The 17029-nt window shown below is 38.6% G+C and overlaps 1 protein-coding gene across 2 annotated transcripts in view; it reads right to left on the bottom strand.

Annotated features, from left to right (window-relative positions):
• OSTN (osteocrin) overlaps window positions 1-2400 on the bottom strand; it is a 33611-nt gene extending 31211 nt beyond the window's left edge. The window contains exon 1 of one of the 2 annotated variants that reach the window (XM_072618864.1): window positions 2159-2400. The gene's annotated coding sequence lies outside the window, so the exon portion shown is untranslated. The remainder of the gene's footprint in view (window positions 1-2158) is intronic. The other variant, XM_072618865.1, reaches the window with a different exon arrangement.
• Between the last annotated feature and the right edge of the window lie 14629 nt (window positions 2401-17029).

The following is a 17029-nucleotide window of genomic DNA, read 5'->3' as shown; positions in this document are numbered from 1 at the left end:
AGAATGTCCTTGCATGGTACCATGTAACAATCTCCCTAGCGTGCCAATGAACATCTAAAAGCAAGATGGGCGTTATTCTAGAGCCTATGATGCTATCAGTCTCATGCACATTCTCATCAGACTTGCTTACTTATGTTCTTGGTCTGGATTTCTAATTTCACTGGTGCAGAGAACTTACAAAGTGGAAACTCCTTCTACTAATGCATATTGAACAACTTTCTGCAATTAAAGTCTTAAAAAGGTACCAGGGGAATTGACGGGTTATGTGACACCCGTGGTCTACAGCAATTTTAGAAGGATGACTTGAACTCAGATCCCTCTGACTCCAAGTTCAGCCCTTTAATCTACTCTGTTACTCTGCCTCTTTCATAATATAACATCAATTCTTTCCCATCACAGAAATTCATGGTTGAATAGACCATAGAGAGCCTTCAGTGAGCACCCTAAGCCCACTTTCTAGATAGAAAATAAAGCAGTATTGGTCATTTGCCTGATGATATGCAACAATCCATTGGCAGAGTAAGGACCAGGAGTGGAGTGGCTCTCCTGACCCAGTCCCATGTCTTAGAGTTTGTTAACAACTTTGCATCAAACAAGCCTTCAAAACACAGCAGATCAGCTGATGAATCTGGGCCCCAGGCACCATCAGTTATTAATGAATTTTTACTTCTCTACCAGAGCTTGGATATAGGAGATAAGTACCTACAATAATGCAAATGTAAACGTGAATAGATTTAGGTGGATGTGCCCAGATATGTGCTTATGCACACATTTGCCTCCTTGCATATCAACAGTGTACATAAACATAAATGTGCATACGTGTATTTTATGTACATACTCATGCTTATATATGCACTTATAGATGCTTACAAAGGGAGAGAACACACAAATGTGCTAAGGTGCAATAAAGAAAGGATGGGAATATCCATGGCATTGGAAAAATGTATATCAGAAGACCTAGAACAAGGTAGAAGGACAAAGTAGAAGACTGCCTGCAGAAAGGGGTTCAGATGTCAATCAGTATACATCAGAGTCACTTGGATGACCATCTGGCCACAGGAGTCTTTATTAGAAAGTCTAGCAGGGTGCAGAAGAAGAGTTCTGATGAGGAGAGAATTGCCTTTTATGGACTGTCAGATACTGTCCCATAAGCTCTAAAGACTTGAAGAAAACCTCGTCACCTGTGAGAGACCCTCATCTTCTGGGGGTAGTGTGTAGGTTTATAATTCTGGGTACCATAAATGCCTCCAAACCTGGAGTCAGTCATTCTGTCCCAACAATAATCAATAATTTTTCTAGTATTGTAAATATGTTGAAATAAGTACACACACGTGTCTATATACACACATGTGTGTCAATATATACATACATGTAAGTATATACACATATGTAAATACATACATACACATATAGACAAACATATGCAAACTCCCTCAAAAAAACCCAAAAAACCTTTGTTTAAATTTTTATATTTACTTCAAAAGGAAACCAAAAGAACAAAGCTTAAAGCTTAGATCTCAAACTGAAATACACACACACACACACACACACACACGCACACATGCACACACGCACGCACAATTAGTTTCAAATTTCATAGTGCATTGCTAACATTTAAGATAGCAGAGTTCATTAAAAAAACTCATCAATATTTCATTTATTTCATTAAATCACATTTCTTATCCGTGGATTAGGAGAATAAAACATAAAGGGAAAGCTACTTTGCAACAAGTTTTTCAAGCTAACAAATTTATGCAACTTTTATTTTCAAGAATTATAAACATCAAACAACAAATTAAACAAATTTTTAAAAGAGCAGCAACAAGCAGCTTGAACCAGTAACTTAACAGTTTTTAATCACTCTTTTGGAAATAGGGGAAAGCATTGAGGTTGTTTTTGTTTTTTTTTTTTTTTTGTGAAATCTATGAAAAGCCAAAATGCATTCAATTAGTTTATGCCCTAGATATACACTTTGGAAACAGTCTTTTAAATCCCAACTCATTGCATATGTAGTGGAAATAGAATTTTCATGGTCTGCTAGCAATAGGGTTATTTTAAATTTAGTAAAACTGACAAATAAATGAAACAGCAGAGAATCTGTGGAAATAGATTAGAGTTTTTTTCTTAAAGAATTTCTCCACGTCTTTAGTTTGCTTACCTTGTTCAAAATTCAAGAGATCCAAATCTGAAAGAGACGTTGCTATGGTCTTTCTCCCTAACTTTGCCCTGATGCTGAGCTTTTTTTCAGAGTTTTTATAGTTTCAGCCTTACACTGCCTACTCCAATCCCCGCCTTCGCTTTCTCTTACATCATTTCTACAGATTTTCCACTGATCCTTTAACTAAGCCTCTCTCTCTCTCTCTCTCTCTCTCTCTCTCTCTCTCTCTCTCTCTCTCTCTCTCTCTCTCTCTCTCTCTCTCTCTCTCTCTCTCTCTCTCTCTCTCTCCCTCCCTCCCTCTCTTCCTCTCTCTTCCTCCCTCCCTCCCTCTCTCTCTCTCCCTCTCTCCCTCTCTCTCTCTCCCTCCCTCCCTCCCTCTCTCCCCCCCCTCTCTCTCTTTCTCTCTCTCTCTCTCTCTCTCTCTCTCTCTCATTCAACCCTCCCTTTTTCTTTAACTCTCTCTTTCTCTTTGCCTTCCCTAACTCCCAATTGTTACATTGCTTGCTTTGATCCAGGTGACTGGGTGCAATTAAAGCTTTGGCTATTGATGAAGGAAGGAGCGTGACAGGAAAGGGACCAAGCCTCACGTTTAGCCTCTGCCCCATCACCTCTTCTTGGGGTTTTAACCAGACTCTGATTATTACAAATCACAATACAGAAACTTAATACGTCATGACATGTTTAAACCGTAAATCACTGGGGCTTTTGGAATTACAATTTGGGGATGAAACATGTGCCTTAAGGCTCATGATCAGACACCCCCCCCTCCAATGGCTTTCTTATTATTTTTCTAGCTGCTCTAAATTAAAATGATCATCTGTGGAAATGGCAAGTGTTTTTGCCATCTGTTGTGGCTACTTTGCTGTGTCAGTGAAGTCTGTAACTCTCCAGACATCCCATCGCTAAAATGGGAAGACTGACATTATCAAATCTATAAATATGGAACTGTAAAATCCAGGCTATAAATGCAGAGGGCCCAAGTGCTCCCTTATGGCTCTAATTGGGAGGGGGGGCATCATAGGATCATGGATTTAGAGCTGGAAGAAAACCCAGAGACAAGCCATCCCAACCTTCCCATTTTATCTATGAAAAAAATGGAGGCTCAGGTTAAGTGATTTACCCAAAGCCACTGGGGAATACAATTTCAGAGACAGAATTTGAACTTAGAATCTATGACTTCATCGCTGATACTCTTGCCATTCATTGTCCAGCTGCTCGATCAGGTGAATTTTCCACTTCATATCAACAAAAACATACACCACAGGATTTCCTTAGTGGAGATAATCCTCCATATAGAAATTCCCTTTCCTGAGGCCCCCCACATTTTCTGGGAGCACCGAGGAGTGAAGGGATTTTCTTATGCTCATGCATCTATGTGTGAGAAGCAGCATGTTAACCCATGTCTCCCTTAATCCTAGGATAGCAATCTAGTTACTATGGTATGTTGTAGCAAAATATGTGTATTTACAATGTGTCTGTACCTATATATACATGTACACAGGTCAAAGGTGCATACATATCCATTATGCATATTTGCATATATACATATATATATACATACAAACCTTATATGTGTACATACCCACATAAGTAAGTATAAATACATATATCCATACATTTATGTGTGTATATACAAAGTACAACTTGTGCCCTTCCCCCCAAAATCTTTAACGCTATAAATTACAGATCGATTTCCAGGCTATATTGGTGGAGAGAATTTCTATCTGGAGAGGTTTAAGAAGGTTTAAGATAATAAGAGTAGATAGATAGACAGACAGACAGACAGACAGACAGACAGACAGACAGACAGACAGATAGATAGATAGATAGATAGATAGATAGATAGATAGATAGATAGATAGATAGATAGAGAAGCATGGCAGAAAAATCAGTGGTAGAGAGATGCATATATAGGAAGTTCATACTTATGGTGTATTAGGTACTTTCTTTTGGGTAAACATACAGCATTGATCAGGGAGAAAGTGCTAGATCTGGAATCAGAAAACCTGAGTTCAAATCTCAGCTCTTTTTCATACTTCCTGTGTGACCTTGGTAAACTATTTCATCCCTCTGAATGTCATTTCCTTAGCCATAAAACGATCTAAAGTTTCTTTTGACTTTAAATCAAAGATCTTCTGATGTTGTCAATCACAAAGACAACGTCAAACATGTCATCAATGAAATGATAATATCAATACATGTCTAGCAAATGTGTTTTGCTGGAAGAGAAAACAAAACCAGATCACACATTTCCCCACTAGTGCTGCTTGATTTTCTGTAAAATACTATTCAAAATCAAACACAGATACAGGAGCTATACTATTCAAGCTAATTCAGATAAGGAGAACAGATCAAGAACATACTAGATTAGCTCTCTGGCCAAATGTTTCATTTTCATGAAGGGCTTTCAGGGATAATATGTGCCTCAACGAGTCTGAAATTTGAGTCATTGGCAGGAATCGTGAAGTCAAGATAAAAATATATCCTAATTGTGGACCCTCCTGTAGAATTTAGTGACACAAAACTATGCTAGCTTGAGTTCACGTGATGGAAAACTCTGAATATAGATTTAACTGACTTTTCAGAACTCTCTCAGCATCCAGGGCTCTCAGCTTCCTTTCTGCCTATCCTGGAAACTCAGCCTGCATGGTACTTCAAAGGCTATCTGGGGCTATGCTGTCACAGCTCTGTCACTTGGGGCACCCAAAGATGCCACCCTATTTGTAGATTTTGTTGAGCCATTCAAACATTTGATGTAACTGCTGTGCAGCCATGATAATTAAAATTTATGCTTCATCCACATAAATCAGGTTAAACTTAGAAATTTGTTCTCCATGAATTTTTTTAGAGAGCTGCTTATTAAACATTTACCAGAATACCCTTGGCCAAATGCCTTTGAAGTTCCCTACAGTTCTGAAATTTTATGATTCCTTTGGCCACTACCTCACAGGATTGTTGTAACACAATTTTTATGTAAAATCATAAAATGCCTTATAAATGTGGCTGTTTGTTGTTGTCGTTGTTTCTGTGGCAGTTGTGGTTGTGGTTATCGTTTTCTGGAATAGTGGATCCCACAAGTCATCAAAGTTCATTTCTCTTCATTTTCTTGAGGACCTTACAGCTTCCCTTAGTGGGCCACCAGATTAAATGCCCATCATTCTGGCATTTATTCCCTCAACATTGACTGCCTGGCTACTATCTGGATATTTATCAAGAGGCATAATGGAAATCAGTCTAAGATGTCTGAGGACTGTCCAGCATTAACCTGAAAGTGGATTGTAAATGAAATAGTTGATAGATTAAATAAGAAGCAGCATTATAGTGGGAGAATCAGGAAGATCTGGGATCAAATTGTCCTTCTGATATCTGCCGTGGGAACGTGTCAATCATTGATGTTGTTTGTGCTTTATTTGTGAAGAGGACTGATGGCATCAAGGGTGATGTTTTGACTCGTTTGTGGATTGGATTCAAGTGAGGCTGAGTTGTGCAGTTGTCAGCCTCACTGTCCCTTTCAGGGTCATCAAAGTCCAGTGACAAGACAAAAGTCAGGATGACTGGTGATGATCCAAAATGCAGTGAGTGATATTGGCATCTTCCATGTCTGCCCAAGCTGTAAGCTGTGTGTGACACCTGCATCAGCCACTGTTCATGGTTGTTGGAATAAATTATTCTCATCTGCCCATTCCACCAGGGAAACTCTTCACATGCTTCAGTTGCTTGGGTATGAGAAGGGTCAGTTATAAAAGCTCTCTGGGACTTAGGCAGATTCTCTAAGACTTCCCAACCAAGCCATGAAAGATGGTAATCTGCTTTAGTGGAAGAATTTCTAACATACAGAGTCCATTACATTGAAAAGCAATCTCCAGGTAGAAAGATACACATATGCTAGCTCCTAACCCACAGCCCATAAAATTCCTGTAAAGAACTCCCAACAAATTCTGGAGCAGCAGAAGCCACAGAACAATGGAGTGGAGGAGATTTCTGTTCCGTAGAGACCTGAAAAACTGACATGAAAGGTCCATCACACACTGGACCCAGAGCAGAGCCCAGCCCTGCCTCGGCAGCGTGGCACCAAGGGAAGCCAATTCGAGCAGGCTTCAGGGGCAGAATCTCCAGCAGCCGTGAAGGTCTTTCCACCCACAGGCATCAAAGGTCAGTGAGAGAGTCTTTTTGGCTCACAGAGAGGGGAGTGGGGTGTCTCCATAACTCAGACCCCCTCGGGAGACAGCAGTGGAGGCAGCAGCAGACAGGGGCTCCCAAAGCAGGGAGGAGCCTGGATCCATTGTTCAAGGTCTCTGAATAAATCCCCTGAGGGAACTAAGCCCCTTGTGGTGGCCCTGCCCCCACCTGAGCACCTGAACTTAATCTCACACTGAGTAGCAGCTCCCCCCCCCCCTTCCCGTGGAAAGCCCTGAGGCTGGGAAGCAGCATTTGAATCTCAGACCCCAAGTGCTATCTGGGCAGAACTGGAGGTGAGGTGGGTGTGGACAGGAAACTCAGAAGTCAAGTAACTGGCTGGGAAAATGCCCAGAAAAGGGAAAAAAAAAGTATGACCATAGAAGGTTACTTTCTTGGTGAACAGATATCTCCTCCCATCCTTTCTGATGAGGAAGAACAATGCTTACCATCAGGAAAGACACAGAAGTCAAGGCTTCTGTATTCCAAATACCCAAAATAAATATTCAATGGGCTCAGGCCATGGAAGAGCTCAAAAAGGATTTTGAAAATCAAGTTAGAGAGGTGGAGGAAAAACTGGGAAGAGAAATGAGAGAGATGCAGGAAAAGCATGAAAAGCAGGTCAGCACCCTGCTAAAGGAGACCCAAAAAAATGCTGAAGAAAATGACACCTTGAAAAATAGGCTAACTTAATTGGCAAAAGAGGTACAAAAAGCCAATGAGGAGAAGAATGCTTTCAAAAGCAGAATTAGCCAAATGGAAAAGGAGGTTCAAAAGCTCACTGAAGAAAATAGTTCTTTCAAAATTAGAATGGAACAGATGGAGGCTAATGACTTTATGAGAAACCAAGAAATCACAAAACAAAACAAAAAGAATGAAAACAATGGAAGATAATGTGAAATATCTCATTGGAAAAACAACTGACCTAGAAAATAGGTCCAGGAGAGACCATTTAAAAATTATCGGCCTACCTGAAAGCCATGATCAAAAAAAGAGCCTAGACATTATCTTTCATGAAATTATCAAGGAAAACTGCCTTGAGATTCTAGAACCAGAGGGCAAAATAAGTATTCAAGGAATCCATAGAACACCGCCTGAAAGAGATCCAAAAAGAGAAACTCCTAGGAACATTGTGGCCCAATTCCAGAGTTCCCTGGTCAAGGAGAAAATATTTCAAGCAGCTAGAAAGAAACAATTCAAGTATTGTGGAAATACAATCAGGATAAGACAAGATCTAGCAGCTTCTACATTAAGGGATTGAAGTGCATGGAATACGATATTCCAGAAGTCAAAGGAACTAGGACTAAAACCAAGAATCACCTACCCAGCAAAACTGAGTATAATACTTCAGGGGAAAAAATGGTCTTTCAATGAAATTGGGGACTTTCAAACATTCTTGATGAAAAGACCAGAGCTGAAAAGAAAATTTGACTTTCAAACACAAGAATGAAGAGAAGCATGAAAAGGTAAACAGTAAAGAGAAGTCATGAGGGACTTACTAAAGTTGAACTGTTTACATTCCTACATGGAAAGACAATACTTGTAACTCTTGAAACTTTTCAGTATCTGGGTACTGGGTGGGATTACACACACACACACAGAGCACAGAGTGAATTGAATAGGATGGAATCATATCTTAAGAAAATGAAATTAAGTGGCGAGAGAGAAATAATTTGGGAGGAGAAACGAAGAAATGGAATGGGGCAAATTATCTCTCATAAAAGAGGTAAGCAAAAGACTTTTTAGTGGAGAGAAAAAGAGGGGAGGTGAGAGAAAAACATGAAATTTATACTCATCACATTCAACTAAAGGAAGGAATAAAATGCACACTCATTTTGGTATGAAAACCTATCTTACAATACAGGAAAGTGGGAGAGAAGGGGATAAGCAGGGTGGGGGGGATGATGGAAGGGAGAGCAATGGGACGAGGGAGCAATTTGAAGTCAACACTCTTGGGGAGGGACAAGATCAAAAGAAAGAATAGAAGCAATGGTGGGCAGGATAGGATGGAGGGAAATATAGTTAGTCTTACACAACATGACTATTATGGAAATCATTTGCAAAACTATGCAGATATGGCCTATATTGAATTGCTTGCTTCCCAAAGGGAATGGGTGAGGAGGGAGGGATGAAGAGAAGTTGGAACTCAAAGTTTTAGGAACAACTGTCAAGTACTGTTCTCACTACTAGGAAATAAGAAATACAGTTGATAGGGTATAGAAAGTTATCTGGCCCTACAGCACAAAAGAGAAGATGGGGACAAGGGAGGGGAGGGATGATAAAAGAGAGGACAGATTGGTGATAGGGGCAATTAGAATGCTCGGTGTTTTGGGGTGGGGGGAGGGGACAAATGGGGAGAACCCAAAATTTTGTGAAAATGAATGTTAAAAGTTAAATAAATTAATTAAAAAAAAAAACTGAAAAGCAATCTCCAGTTCTTCATGTATGTGCATAAAATGAACAAAGATAAAATTTGAGCATAAACTTTGAAAATTACAATTTATATCTTTATATTGTATGTAATTTCATTTTACTCTTAATAAGAAATTTTATGAAAATTGAGGAAATTATAGTTCTTATGTTTCTATAATGTGTGTAATCTTCGAATGTCTATTACACTGACTTGCTTATTTATACTGGGTACTTAATCATTATGTATTACATTGCCTGGTGTCTGAAAATGGTATTTGAATTTGTGAACCATAGCTAAAAACATAGGAAGGAGAGGATTTTAGGCTGCAAGGAGCGTCATAGGAATGTATCTGTTTGGCACCTTGCAAATCTAATCAAAAGATATTTAAGTTAAAAAAAAGGATAGAGGAGGGGAGAAATTATCTTGAAATATCCTTTGAGACAAGTAGCAGCAGGAGAAGAAGAAGAAGAAGAAGAAGAAGAAGAAGAAGAAGAAGAAGAAGAAGAAGAAGAGGAAGGAGAGGAAGGAGAGGAAGGAGAGGAAGGAGAAGAGGAAGAAGAAGAGGAAGAAGAAGAGGAAGAAGAAGAAGAAGAAGAAGAAGAAGAAGAAGAAGAAGAAGAAGAAGAAGAAGAAGAAGAAGAAGAAGAAGAAGAAAAGATGCAAATCTCTCGAAACTTGTTTGGGGGAATTTAGGAAGTGTCACAAGCCTGGCACAGTATTTTATATAGTAGTTATGGGGGACTTCAGTTATTCATTCATTTTCTGGAGCATGCTTTCTCCTCTTCCTTCTCCTCCTCCTTCTCCTTCTCCTTCTCCTTCTCCTTCTCCTTCTCCTTCTCCTTCTCCTTCTCCTTCTCCTTCTCCTCCTCCTCCTCCTTCTCTTCCTCTTTCTCCTCCTCCTTCTCCTCCTCCTTCTCTTCCTCTTTCTCCTTCTCCTTCTCCTTCTCCTTCTCCTCCTCCTTCTCCTTCTCCTTCTCCTTCTCCTTCTCCTTCTCCTTCTCCTTCTCCTTCTCCTTCTCCTTCTCCTCCTCCTCCTCCTTCTCTTCCTCTTTCTCCTCCTCCTTCTCCTCCTCCTTCTCTTCCTCTTTCTCCTTCTCCTTCTCCTTCTCCTTCTCCTTCTCCTCCTCCTTCTCCTTCTTCTTCTCTTTCTCCTTCTCTTTTTCCTTCTCCTCCTCCTCCTTCTCCTATTTCTTCTTTTTCTTCTCCTTCTCTTTCTTCTTCTCCGTCTTCTCCTTTATCTCCTTCTTCTCCTTGTCCTCCTTCTCTTTCTCTTTCTCCTTCTTCTCCTTCCTCTGTCTCTTAGCAACTGTTGGCACAGTGTATGTGGCCAGAAGTCTGGATTGCTGGATCAGGGGTCACTAGGATCTGAGTTCCTGTCTGATTTGAGACACCTACTGGCTCTATGATCCTGGACAGGTTGCTTAACCTTTTTCAGTTCTTCAACTGTGAAATGGGGGAAATAGCAATACTTTCCAGAATTGCTCCAAGAATTAAGTGAGGTAATATTTGTAAAGCATTAGCCCACCTGGCACATAGTAGGTGCTATATAAATGTTTACTCTCTTTCCCCCTTCAATAGGAAAGTACCTAACAAATTCTTGACTGATTACACTCTTTGTCACAAGAACCAACAAAGGGATATTCCTATATGTCTCAGCAACAAGAAATCATTGGCAGGGATGGGAATCTTCAGGAGACTGACAGTCCCTCCCTATGAATGTTTGTGATGCAGAAGGAGTAAAGATACAACATGGACCATACTGTTATTGGAGCAATTTTCCCAGGATTCAGATGTAGAGGAAATAAGACGTTAAGGATGAGAATTCACCATTACAAGTGAGTTTAGAAAGGACATGGAAACTTTCTGAAATGTAATTCTGAAGGCTCAAAGGGAAACAGTTGTGGTAAGCAGACCAAATGGGAGCCTGTGGAGGGATCAGTGTGGATGCCCAGAAACCCAAGCAGTCAACTGGCAGTTGTAAAAGATTTTAAGATAAAAAAGTACAGAAAAATGGGAGACAAAAGGGCAGCTAAAAGAGGATGAATGCTAACACATGACATGCTACTCACCATATGAATACTACAAAGAGGTAGAATTTGCAGTGTTTTGAGGTCTGCAAAGCACTTCACAAATATTTTCTCACTTGATCCTAACAAGAATACTGGGAAATAGAGACTATTCTTATGCCTGTTTTACAGATGAGGTCATTGAAGTGAGCAAAGGTTAAATGACTTGCTTAAAGTCCCACAGCCAGAAAGTATCTGAGACAGAATTCAAACTCAGGTCATCCTGATCAACTCCAATTGCAATATTCTCCCTACTTTTCCAGATATTTTGTCCTCTAAGGAAAAAGTGATAAAACTCAGGAGTGACTTTAGTGAGGAAAGCCAAGGAAAGTACCATGTTTGCTTGCTGCCCCAGGGGTATGGGATAAGGAATTTTAAATTGTCCATTCTTTTACAGCTTCTCTTCTAAGGAAAGTGATTTTTTTTTTTTATGGGAAAGGACCAAATCTAAATGTGTAATAGGGAACTCATATGAAATACATGCAAGGAGATAATGAAAGAGCACTACATGACCTTAATGAATTCAAGGCACTTGGGCCAGATAAACTTCATGCTTTGATACTGAATAAAAGTGTCTATATGTGTCAAAGGTATATACAGTGATTGCTGAGATACTACTGGTGATATTTGAAAGATTGTAAAGAAGAAGAGATATACCATAAGACTGAAGAAGGATAAATGTTGGGATTTTCTGAAAAGCGAAGAGAATGAAATTGTAAATCATAGATCAGTGGGATTGACTTGGGTTCCTGAGGAAAATAGAGAATGCAGTATTAAAGAGATGGTTAGAAACCGTCTAAGAAAAGAAGCAACTCTCAATCAGAAAGATCAAACATATCTTTGTCAAGAACAGTTCTTTCACCATATACCAAGATACAGTCAAAATGGGTTCATGATTTAGACATAAAGGATAATACAATAAGCAAATTAGGGCAGTGTAGACAAATTATCTGTAAGATATATAGATAAGGGAAGAGTTGATTGACCAAGCAAGAGATACAGAGAATCATAGGTGGTAAAATGGATAATTCTTTTTTACATGAAATAAAAAAAATGCTTTTCCACAAAAGCTTCATGGAAAGCCAAAATTAGAAGGAAAACAAGAAACTCGGGGAAAAATTTACAGCAATTTCCTATGATAATGGCCTCATTTCTCAAATATGTAGAATACTGTGATAAATTTCTAAAAATAGAAGCCATTGTCCAGTTGATAAATGGTCAAAGGATGAGGGGCAGCTAGATGGCTCAGTGGATAGAGCTCTAGGTCTGGAGTCAAGAAGACCTTAGTTCAAATAAGGCCTCAGGCACTTACTAACTGTGTGACCCTGAGCAAGTAACATAACTTCTGTTTACCTTAATCCACTGGAGAAGGAAATGGCCAACCCCTTCTCTCTCTTTACCAGGAAAACTCCATGGAATGTACTGTCTACGGGGTCTCAAAGAATTAGACATGACTGAACAATAACAACAAAAAATATGAACAGGCAGTTTTCAGAAGAAGAAGAACTCAAAGCTACCAATGGTCACATTAAAAATGCTCCAAATGTCTAATAAGTTAAGTTATTCAAATAAAAACAACTCTGATCTCTGAGATGTGACATCACATCTGTCTGTTTATCTGTCTGTCTACCTATCCACCTGTATAACTGATTGGCTAACATGAAAGAAAAGAAAATAACAAATCCTGGAGCAGATATGAAAAAAATAAATATGGTAATGCATAATAGGTGGAATTGTAAATTAGTCCAAATATCCTGGTTTAGAGTGTTTGAATGTGGTAAATTTGGAACTCTATTCAAAAGGTCACAAAAATGTGCACATCCTTTGATCCAGGAAAGACTCTATTAGGTTGGTATACCAAAGAGATCAAATTAAAAGGGGAAGGATCTACATTTACAAAAATAATTGTTTCAACTCTTCTCATTGTTGCGAAGAACTGGAAATTGAGGGGATGCCCATCAACTGGGTAATGACTGACACATGATTGTGCTGTTATACTTTTGTGTTATAAGAAATGATGAGGGGGAATGGTTTCAAAAAATCCTCAGAAGACCTATATGGACTGATACAAAGTGAAATGAGCAGATGCAGAAGAATATTGTGCATAGTAACAGTGATGTTGTAAGGATGATCAATTGTGAAAGACTTAGCTGCATTGCTCAATAAAGTGATCAATGATAATTCCACAGGACTCATGATAATAAAATTAGTCCAGCTCCATAGATAGAAATGATGTACTGTGAAGGATTTTTTTTCACTTTTTTTCTTTTTGCAACATGGCTAATATAGAAATATGTTTTGCACACTTTCACATTATAATATGCATCACATTGCTTGCCTTCTCAATGGGTGGGCCATGGGGTGAAGGGTAGAAGAGAATTTTCAAATCAAAATATATAATAAAAGAATGTTAAACGTAAAATAAAATAAATAGGTCATTCCAGGAAATCATATACCTTTTATTTTAGTCAGGGCTTCTAACCTGAAAGAAGAAAGGAATATTGAATCACAATGAATCTAGATTTTAGCTAAGTATTTGTTCAAAGAATCTCATGCAATTCTTAAAGATGATGTGGGCTACACAAAAGTGCAGTTAGATTGCAAAGGTTTAATGAGCACATTCAGAGAAAGTAGCCATGCTTGGTTCTATGCCAATTTTAAGGAATCTCCAGTGGAATGCTTTAAGGATTTGTGCTTGGCTCTGGGCTAATTGCTTTCAATGACTAGGATAAAGTCGTATATGTCATCTTTGTTGAATTTTAAGAGGATATAAACCTTTTTTGTGATAGCCTACATACTGAGTGACAACAGGATCTACAAAGATATCAATTAGAGAACTGGATGGACTCCAATAAAGTTATATTTCATATTTAAATACATCCGTATTTAAAGTCTCGTGTGTTCCTTAATGCAATTGAACATAGAAGAGGAGGGAGAAAAGATAACAATGTTTGTATAACCAGAAAAAAAAACTGGAGTTTCATGAAGTATTGGTTCCATTGGTTTTAATGGTGGGATATAGGTGTCAAAAGATGGGTGTATATTTAGTTTTGATTCAGAAAAGCAAAGTTTCCAGGGAGAAGGATATTCTGCTCTGATTCAGACTATATTTAGAGTATGGTGCGTAGTGCTGGGCAGTTCATTTTAGGAAGTATATTAGTAAACTGGGTAAAATCAGAAGAACAATTGGAATGATGAAGAACCTAGATAGAATCCAAACCAGGTGTGCAGGTGAAGTGACTGGGGATATTAAAATAGAAGAGAAAAGAAGACTCCCAGAGCAGAAAATAGCTGAGTTCAAGAACTCAAAAAGTTGTATGATGTAAGACATGTAAGACACCTTCTCCTTGGTGCCAAAGGGCAGAAGTCTGAATAATCAGTAGATTGTATAAAGAGGCATATTTAGACTTGTTGGGAAAAAAAATAAGTTCTTAACAATTGGGATAATACCAAAATGGAAAGTATGTCCTAGTGAACTAGCAGTCCCTCCTCCTTGAAGATAACTGAATAAGTAACGGAAGACAACTTGGTTTTGTTGTGGTAGGGATTCTTTTAAGGGTATGAATTGGAATACACATCCACTAAGTTAGCTTCCAGTTCTGAAATACTTTGATTTTGTCATTCTGATTCTGTTTTGTCATTTATAGAATATAACATATAATAAAATCAACAAGCACCAGAACTCATGTCTTCAAATGATCAAACACTGAACACATGGGTAAAAATCACAGTGAACCAGAGAAAGCAATATAATGAGGTAAATTTGATGTCATATCTAGTCACTGGGATGGCAAGAAGTGATGAATTAAACTTGCATATTAAAAGGATATGCTCCCACGAAGAAATACATGAACCCCATGGACAGTATTGGTGTGACATAGGCCTCAGCTTCACAGAGAATGATGTGCAACTAAATGACTGAGCAACAGGGCACAACATTTTACAGAGGAAGTTGGCCATTAAAGAATGGAAACTTTTTTAAAGGATGAATTCTAAGATGAAAACCCAAATTATTCGCACGATGAAGAAAAAAGATAATAAGGAATTAAAAAACAAAGCTAAGGGAGGAGATAATAAAAGACCACCCAGCTGTGCTCAGTGAGTTCAAGCCATGAGGTTTAGCTAAATTATGATACACAATCAAAGGACAGGCAGAAGTTCTTGTTGAGTTCTTGTCAATGGATGGGAGAGTTACATTGTAGGAATGGGCATGTTCTGTTTTGGTTGTGTTGTTTTAAAGTGATGAGGGTGGGGCTTGCAAACTCTAGGCTGGTTACCTGTAACTTGATTCCAGAAAAAACTTTTTTACCATTTAAATAAAGTCTGGTTTTTGAATATTCTTAAAGGGGAATGGTTATCACTAAGCGATAGCTTGGTTTCATCAAGATTATTTTAAGCCACTCTAATCTCATTTTCTCTTAAACAGAATAACCAGATCAGAGGAATATCTTGGGAATGGCAACAGTAATTTACTTGACAAAACCTATAAGACACCTTGAGTATAAGATGGAGAGATGTGAGGACAAACATTGAATCATAAGACCTGTAGTATTCTGATTAACAGAATGCTTTTTGACCTTGTGCCTTATCCTCACACTTAAATTATTTCAATGTCCTCCTCGCTGCCTCATATCTCTCCACTCTACATTCCAGTTGTTCATACAGCTATTAAAGTGATTTATCTTACATTCAAACATGACCCTGTTATTTCCCAACTCAATTAACTCCAAATGGCTCCCTTTGTCTCATGAGCAAATATAAGATTCCTGTCTCTAGCTTTTAAAGACCGTTATAACATGGTTTCAGCTTTCCAGCCTCATCATGCAATATTCTTTGTCATACACTCTGCAGTACATTCAAGCTGGCATTCTCTTTATTCCTCACAAACAACAGAACATCTCCCATCTCCACGCCTTTAAACTAGTCATCCACCATGCCTGGAATACACTATATCGTCACCTTTACCTCATAGAATCTTTCTCTTCTTTCAAGATGTAGCTCAGATACCTTCTTTTACAAGAAACCATTCCTAATCTCTCCAGTTCTGAGTCTCACCCCCAGCTGCTAGCATTCATTGTTGATATGTTTACTTTGTGTATAAGCACACATTGTTTTCTCTGATAGAATGCAAATTCCTTGAAGAAGAGGATAAATTTTCTACTTCTTTCTTTGGATCTCCAGGGTTTAGCTCAGTGTCTGTGATATGGTAGAAACTTAATAAATGCTTGTCAACTGAGTGAGTTGCAAGAGGATCATGGTGGTTATTTCTCAGTCCCCTTTGGGACACATGAGTGCTCATTTAGTATATGACTTCTTTTTTCTGAGTAGATTGGAGTCCATTCTAAATGGACTGTTGGGTTTTCTGTGGTTTTACTCTCTGTGGGCAATGTTGACCTTTTTGGTTAATCAGACACTGTTGCAATTGCTGCTGCTAAATTACTTGTTCTAGTGACCGATATCATGCTTTTCTGTGCCTGGGAAGGGGGGAGATGGGAATTGGCTCCTGAGATTTCTCAGGGCTTTTATCAAAGGAAAGAATGCTGAAACAAGAAGTCGTCTCATCCCAGATTCAGGCTTTCCTAGAAGTCCGTCTGTTCACAGTCAGCCTGCTGGAGAAAAGGCACTTCCTTTACTGTTCCATCTCCCAACTCAGAGAGTTTCCTTTCTATCTCGAGGAGGGGTCCTTTTTGTTTGACTTTTGAAGCCCTTTACCAACTTTGTTATACATCACATTCCACGTCCTTTCTGTGGTCTGGCCCATTGAACCTACTTGTTGTTCCTTGTTCATAACACCAAGTCTCCCCTCTCCGGGCCTTTGTATAATGTCTTTCCCATGCCTAGATTTTATCTCATCTTCAGCTTTGCTTTTTTTTACTCCTTGTTTCCTTTAAAACTCAGCTCAGTTGCCACATTCGATTTAAAGTTTCTCCTCTCCCCAGCTGCTAGTGCACTCCTCCCCAAACTATCTCATATTTATTTTGCATATGTTTTACACATACTTATATTGTCTCTATTAGTCTGTAAAGTACTTTTGGATGTATCACTAGTGCCTAGCACAGTGCCTCATACGTAGTAGAAGTTGTCTATATGCTTACTGATGAATAATTGACTAAATTACTTAATATAAAGTATGTTTTAACAAAATTTCTATGAAGTGACCATAATATAACAATATCAGAAAAACTTAATCAATGTAATTATGTTATAATACTTTGA

This window comes from Notamacropus eugenii, chromosome 6 (genome assembly GCF_028372415.1).
Source record: "Notamacropus eugenii isolate mMacEug1 chromosome 6, mMacEug1.pri_v2, whole genome shotgun sequence".
In the NCBI taxonomy this organism is placed as follows: Eukaryota; Metazoa; Chordata; class Mammalia; order Diprotodontia; family Macropodidae; genus Notamacropus; species Notamacropus eugenii.
This window is presented reverse-complemented; position numbering and strand designations above follow the sequence as displayed.